The 8,210-nt window shown below is 31.9% G+C and overlaps 1 pseudogene; it reads right to left on the bottom strand.

Annotated features, from left to right (window-relative positions):
* Window positions 1-3,852: 3,852 nt before the first annotated feature.
* LOC137927506 (NADH-ubiquinone oxidoreductase chain 5-like) lies at window positions 3,853-6,147 on the bottom strand (annotated as a pseudogene).
* Window positions 6,148-8,210: the final 2,063 nt, after the last annotated feature.

The raw sequence follows: 8,210 nt of genomic DNA, 5'->3' as shown, positions 1-8,210 counted from the left end.
AAAAGACAACTTCAAATTTCATGCAGTGTATACGAAACACCTGGTGTTGTTTTGCACTTCAAGATTTTCTAAGAAAGTCTCATTTTTTTCTGAAATTGATATCAGAGACGTAATCTAACTTTTAAATTTTAAAATCTATGCCGTTTCAATGTAACGCTTAGTGGAGATTTTCCGCTGGCCGAATAATACATTCGTCTTTATTTCGATTTTTGATTGCTTTTAATAAAAAAAATATTAAAAAGACAACTTCAAATTTCAAGCATTATAAACGAAACACCTGATGTTGATTTTCGCTTCAAGATTTCCAAAGAATGTCTCATTTTTCTTCTGAAATTGATATTAGAGAGGTAACCTAACTTAAATTTTTAAAACTATGCCGTATCAATGTAGCGCTGGGTGGAGATTTTTCCGCTGGTCGATTAATACATTCGTCTTAGTTTTCATTTCTGAATGCTTTTAATAAAAAAATATTAAAAAGACAACTTCAAATTTCAAGCAGTATAAACGAAACACCTGGTGTTGATTTTAGCTTCAAGATTTCCTAAGAATGTCTCATTTTTCTTCTAAAATTGATATTAGTGACACAACCTAACTTTTAAATTTTTAAATCCATGCAGTATCAATGTAACGCTGTGTGGAGAAGTTTCCGCTAGTCCGATAATAAATTCGTCATAATTTTCTTTTATGACTTTTTTACTTCAAAATTATTTAAATTAAAAATCTAACCTCATACAGTATAAACGAAACACCTGATGATGATTTTTGCTTCAAGATTTCCTATGAATGTCTCATTTTTCTTCTAAAATTGATATTAGAGACGTTACCTAATATTTAATTTTTTAATCTATGCAGTATCAAGATTATTCTAGGTCGAGATTTTATCGCTGGTCGATTAAAACATTCGTCTTAGTTTTCAGTTTTGATTGCTTTTAATAAAAAAATATTAAAAAGACAAATTCAAATTTCATGCAGTATATACGAAACACCTGATGTTGTTTTGCACTTTAAGATTTTCTAAGAAAGTCTCAATTTTCTTCCTAAATTGATATTAGTTACGCAACCTAACTTTTAAATTTTTAAATCTATGCCGTATCAATGTAACGCTAGGTGGAGATTTTCCCGCTGGTCGATTAAAACATTCGTCTTAGTTTTCAGTTTTGATTGCTTTTAATAAAAAAATATTAAAAAGACAAATTCAAATTTCATGCAGTATATACGAAACACCTGATGTTGTTTTGCACTTCAAGATTTTCTAAGAAAGTCTTATTTTTTTCTGAAATTGATATTAGTGACGTAACCTAACTTTTAAATTTTTAAATCTATGCCGTACCAATGTAACGCTAGGTGGAGATTTTTCCGCTGGTCGATTAATAGATTTGTCTAAATTTCCATTTTTGATTGCTTTTAATAAAAAAATATTAAAAAGACAACTTCAAATTTCAAGCAGTATAAACGAAACACCTGATGTTGATTTTCGCTTTAAGATTTCCTAAGAATGTCTCATTTTTCTTCCTAAATTTATATTAGAGACGTAATCTAACTTTTTAATTTTTAAATCTATGCCGTATCAATGTAACGCTAGGTGGAGATTTTCTCGCTGGTCGGTTAATACACTCGTCTTAAATTTCAGTTTTAATTGCTTTTAATAAAAAAATATTAAAAAGACAACTTAAAATTTCATGCAGTATATACGAAACACCTGATGTTGATTTTCGCTTCAAGATTTCCTAATTATGTTTTATTTTTCTTCTAAAATTGATATCAGAGACGTAATCTAACTTTTAAATTTTTTAATCTATGCCGTATCAATGTAACGCTTGGTGGAGATTTTTCCGCTGGCCGATTAATACATTCGTCTTTATTTCGATTTTTGATTGCTTTTAATATAAAAAATATAAAAAAGACAACTACAAATTTCAAGCAGCATAAAAGAAAAACCTGATGTTGATTTTCGCTTTAAGATTTTTAAAGAAAGTCTTATTTTCTACTGAATTTGATATAAGAGACGTAACCTAACTCTTAAATTTTTAAATCAATGCAGTATCAATGTAACGCCAGGTGAAGATTTTTTAGCTGGTCGGTTAATACATTCGTCTCAGTTTTAATTTTTGATTGCTTTTACTAAAAAAATTAAAAAAAAAAAAAACTTCAAATTTCAAGCAGTATAAACGAAACACCTGATGTTGATTTTCGCTTCAAGATTTCCTAAGTATGTCTCATTTTTCTTCTGAAATTGATATTAGAGACGTAACCTAACTTTTAAATTTTTAAATCTATGCCGTACTAATGTAACGCTAGGTGGAGATTTTTCCGCTGGTCGATTAATAGATTTGTCTTAATTTCCATTTTTAAATGCTTTTAATAAAAAAATATTAAAAAAGAAACTTCAAATTTCAAGCAGCATAAAAGAAAAACCTGATGTTGATTTTCGCTTTAAGATTTTAAAAAAAAAGTCTTATTTTCTACTGAATTTGATATAAGAGACGTAACCTAACTCTTAAATTTTTAAATCAATGCAGTATCAATGTAACGCTAGGTGGAAATTTTTCCGCTGGTCGGTTAATACACTCGTCTTAAATTTCAGTTTTTATTGCTTTTAATAAAAATTATTAAAAAGACAACTTCAAATTTCATGCAGAATATACGAAACACCTGATGTTGGTTTTCGCGGCAAGATTTCCTAATTATGTCTTATTTTTTCTTCTAAAATTGATATTAGAGACGAAATCTAAGTTTAAAATTTTTAAATCTATGCCGTACCAATTTAACGCTAGATGGAGATTTTTCCGCTGGTCGGTTAATACACTCGTCTTAAATTTCAGTTTTTATTGCTTTTAATAAAAAATATTAAAAAGACAACTTCGAATTTCAAGCAATATATACGAAACACCTGATGTTGATTTTCGCTTCAAGATTTCCTAAGAATGTCTCATTTTTCGTCTGAATTTGATATTAGAGACGTAACCTAACTTTTAAATTTTTAAATCTATGTCGTATCAATGTAACGCTAGGTAGAGATTTTTCCGCTGGTCGGTTAATACATTTGTCTCAATTTTGATTTTTGATTGCTTTTAAATAAAAAAATATTAAAAAGACAACTTCAAACTTCAAGCAGTATAAACGAAACTCCTGATGTTGTTTTGAGCTTCAAGATTTTCTAAGAAAGTCTCATTTTATTCTGAAATTGATATTAGAGACGTAACCTAACTAGTAAAGTTTTAAATCTATGCCGTATCAAGATAATGCTAGGTGGAGATATTTCCGCTGGTCGATTAATAAATTCGTCTTAAATTTCAGTTTTAATTGCTTTTAATAAAAAAATATTAAAAAGACAACTTCAAATTTCATGCAGTATATACGAAACACTTGATGTTGTTTTGCGCTTCAAGATTTTCTAAGAAAGTCTCATTTTTCTTCCTAAATCTCATCTAAAATTTTGACCTAATTTTAAAAAATAATAATTTAAACCATAAGTAGATAAATTAGGTATAAATCATATTAAACATAAAAAATTTCTTAAACTATAAGTTTTTAAAAATTTATTCACGGAAATAATTTTTATATTTCTAATTAAATATCCTATTAAAAATCCTAATATTCTTACATAAATTACTATTATTTTGATATTAAAAGGTAAATAAATTATATAAGGATAATTAAAAATTAATCAACTTAACATTCTTCCTACTACTAGTCTTATTCCTAATAATATAAATATTCTCTTTAATATTGTATAATCTTCATCATATAAATTATAAACTAATAAATTTTAATCATTAATTATTAAATAAAATAATAAACGAATAGTATAAAATATAGTTAAACCAGTAGAAAAATAATATAAAAAAAAAATTATATATTTAAATTTCTTATACTAACCATTTCTAAAATTAAATCCTTTGAATAAAATCCAGCTAAAAAAGGAATACCACATAAAGCTAAATTAGAAATATTTAAACATAAAGAAGTTAAAGGAATATAAAATCTAATTCCACCTATATAACGAATATCTTGAATATCATTTATTATATGAATAATAACACCCGCACATATAAATAATAAAGCCTTAAACATAGCATGAGTTAGTAAATGAAAAAAAGCTAAATCAGCTAATCCTATTCTTAAAATTCTTATTATTAATCCTAATTGTCTTAAAGTAGATAAAGCAATAATTTTTTTTAAATCAAATTCATAATTAGCAGAAATACCAGCCATAAATATAGTTAATCTTGATAAAACTAATAAAAACTTTAAAAAAATTATATGAACTAATATCACATTAAATCGAATTAATAAATAAACTCCAGCAGTAACTAAAGTAGAAGAATGAACTAAAGCCGATACTGGAGTGGGGGCTGCTATTGCCGCAGGTAATCAAGATCTAAAAGGAATCTGGGCTCTCTTTGTTATAGCTGCAATAATTAATAAAAATCTAATAAATTTTATTATAAAATCATTATTTATAAAATTCAAATAAAAAATATAATTTCATCTTCCATAATTTATTATTCAAGCAATAACCATTAAAATTATTACATCTCCAATACGATTAGATAAAGCCGTTAACATTCCTGCAATATAAGACTTAATATTTTGATAATAAATTACCAAACAATATGAAACTAAACCTAACCCATCTCATCCTAAAAAAATTCTAATTATATTAGGTCTAATAATTAATAAAACTATTGATAATACAAATAATAAAACTAAAATAATAAATCGATTTAAATTTAACTCAGAATGTATATATCTTCCTCTATAATAAATTACAGAAGAAGAAATTATTAAAACAAATATTAAAAATAATAAAGATATTCAATCCAATAAAATAGACATTACTACTCTTATAGACCTAAAAGAAATAATTTCTCACTCTAAAAATAAAGTTAAATTCTCCATAATAAAATATATTATAAAAAAAACTTATTATTCTAAAAAAAAATAAAAAAAATCTAATAAAACAAATAAAATATCTTTTAATGATTTAAAATGAAATTTCATATTTTTGACTCCACAAATCAATATTTTATATTAAATTATTTAAATAAAATCAAATAAAAAAATAATCAATTTTTAAAACTAAAATATTAAGAGGTAATCAATGTAATATTAATATTAAATATTCCCGTGATACCCCTGTGTAAAATCTAAAAATTCCTAAATTATATTTTCCATATTGCGTATAAGAATATAAATATAATCTATAACCAGCTCTAAAAAAAGAAATTATAATCAAAGTAATTATTGATAATCAAGATCATCCTACTACTCTATTAATTAATCTAATCTCTCCTATTAAATTTATTGAAGGTGGGGCTGCTGTATTTGAAGATATTAGTAAAAATCATCATAATCTTATCGAAGGTATAAAATTTATTATCCCCTTGATATATATCTTATTGATATATAATCTTCGTCTTTGTAAACGCTCATAATTAATATTAGCTAAACAAAATATTCCCGAAGAACATAAACCATGACCAATTATTATAATATAAGAACCCACATAACCTCAATAATTTATAGGTATAATACCGCAAATCACTAATCTTATATGAGCTACTGACGAATAAGCAATTAAAGATTTTATATCAACTTGTCAAAAACAATTTAATCTAATAAACAAACCACCTAATAATCTAATAACTACTCAAATAAAATTAAATTTTATTCCAATTTTTTGGAAAAGAATTATAATTCGTAAAAGTCCATAACCTCCTAATTTTAGTATAATTCCAGCTAAAATTATTGAACCTGAAACCGGAGCTTCTCCATGAGCCTTAGGAAGTCATAAATGAACAAAATATATAGGTATCTTTACTAAAAAAGCTAAAATTATAGATAAATATAATAAAAAATAATCTATTCTAAAAAATTTATAAAAATATATAATTATATAATTTAAGTTATGGAAAATAAAAAAATTCCTATTGTAATAATACTGCTATATAAAAAAGCCGCCAGATGTGAAAGTTCCCGCGGACGTCGTCACAACGCTTAACCTTTCGTTTGTCTCGCCCACTCGTCTCGCTCACTCGCACGGCGTGCACGATACGCGCTCTTGCTTGCTCTTGGCAGGTAGCCAAGACGCGCAGCACGTGCGCCCGCGGCTGTTGGAGTTCCAGAGAGTCGGATTTGAGCCATGGTTCGATGCGCAACCGCGCGTAGGCGAATTATTCATTTTCCGCGCACAAATTGTTTTAATAATTAAATAAACGTTTTTCCACATCACACTGGCGCCCAACCCGTGGCCTACACGCTAATTATCGACGAAATCGCGTATTCAACCGTTCGCCATCTTAGCGTCGTAGAAGAATCCCATCGAAAATTTAACAATTGTGCGTTATCGGAGTGAATTTCGTCAGTGGTTTGCATCTGTTGTTTGCGATGCCGCGTCGCAAGGCTCCAGGCGTCCGTAACAACGTCGAGGATGAGGACTCGGACAGGTTCATGACCGAGGGGCAGCTATCGTCGTTCATGGCGGCGTTCGCCAAGGCTCAAGCGGAGTCAAACCGCCAGCTAATCGAGAGTCTTTTGCTGCGATCGCCGGCCTTCACCACAGGAGCGCCCTCGACATCACCATCGCCATCGTCGTCTTCGGCTCATCCGTCTCCGTCGGGAAACTTCGCCGGTTGCACGGCTCGTTTCAAATTAACACGAGAAAGTGTACAAAGCGATCAGCGAGCAGGGAGTGCGGGATTGCGCGCGCGTGCGACGTGCAACGCCGCCGCCGCCGCCGCCGTCGTCGCTGTACCTGCTATGGTAAGCGCAACGAATGCGCCGAATCGAGGTAAACGGTTTTGTGTTTATTGCAAGAAGAGTGGACATAATCGCGATGAGTGCTCAAGGCTTAAATCTAAAAGTGATCCTCATACAGTTTCGTGTTACGGTTGTGGTATGAAAGGTGTTATTCGTGCTAATTGTGTTAACTGTAATACAAAAAATACGGACACTAAGGATTCGTTCTTTTCATGCGATTTTATGTCAACAAATAGGCATTTATATTCCAAAACCGAGGCATCGCAATGTCAAGCCCATGTTTCTTTTGATTGTAATACTGTTTTTTTAAATTCTGTTTGTAATGTATATGATGTGCCTGATGCGCAGTCAGTGGATAACTCGCGTACCGAGCGCTTGCGTCCGGATGTTTGTACCAAAGGCCGTCCAATTTTGGACATAGAGATTTTTGGCTATCGCGGTACCGGTCTATTAGACACGGCGGCTAAACGTAGCGTTGCCGGATCCACGCTGTACTCCTTGTTGCTTAAGTTAGGGCAGCCGATGCGTAGTAGCGTCATGACTGTGAAACTTGCTGACGGTGTAGTGCGTGACGTGACAGTCAGACTGGTGGACGTTGTGGTGATGCTCGCGGGCGCATCAATACCTATCACATTTATTATTTTTCCAGATGCAGTTAACAATGAAACATTGCTAGGCATTGATTTTATACGTAAAGCTGGTTTGGTTATTGATATTTTTAATGAAACGTGGTTCACAGCTGATCAACCTCAGGTCATTCACCCCTTGCGTTGTGAGAAATCACGTAACTTCATCGGGTGCGCCTCTGCCGACATGTTGCGTTCGGACGAGGGTATGATGCTGTCACCACCTGAAAGAGCAAGCCTTGCGCAGACATTGCAGGAATACGAGGACATTTTCCGAGAAGGGGGAGGACCGACGTCGTTCGCTGAACACCGCATTGACACCGGCACCCACCCGCCGATCGCCGTCCCGCCGTACCGCCTGACGCCTGCGAAAAAAGAAGTTATGGAGGCTGAAATTAATAAGATGCTGTCGGAGGGTGTCATCGAAGAGTGTGAGTCTCCGTGGGCAGCACCAGCGCTGTTGGTACCTAAAAAGGATGGGTCCTACAGATTTTGTGTGGATTATCGCAAATTGAATTCCATCACGAAGGTCGACTCCTATCCGCTTCCGGTGATCGACGATCTACTGCAGTATACTGGCAAAAGTTGTTTCATGAGCACCATCGACCTCAAGGCAGGTTACTGGCAGGTTGCTGTCAAGGAAGAGGATCGCGACAAGACCGCCTTCGTGTCACCATTTGGCGTTTTCAGATTCAATCGTATGCCTTTTGGCTTGCGCAACGCTCCAGCGACGTTCCAGCGCCTGATTGACAGGTTTCGTTCGGGGTCTGCTTTGCAAGGCGTGACTATTTTAGGTTACATAGATGACCTCATCGTGATCTC

This window comes from Battus philenor, unplaced genomic scaffold, assembly GCF_028537555.1.
Source record: "Battus philenor isolate CCGP_79_NKW_IND1 unplaced genomic scaffold, ilBatPhil1.0.hap1 SCAF_31, whole genome shotgun sequence".
NCBI classification, from domain to species: Eukaryota; Metazoa; Arthropoda; class Insecta; order Lepidoptera; family Papilionidae; genus Battus; species Battus philenor.
This window is presented reverse-complemented; position numbering and strand designations above follow the sequence as displayed.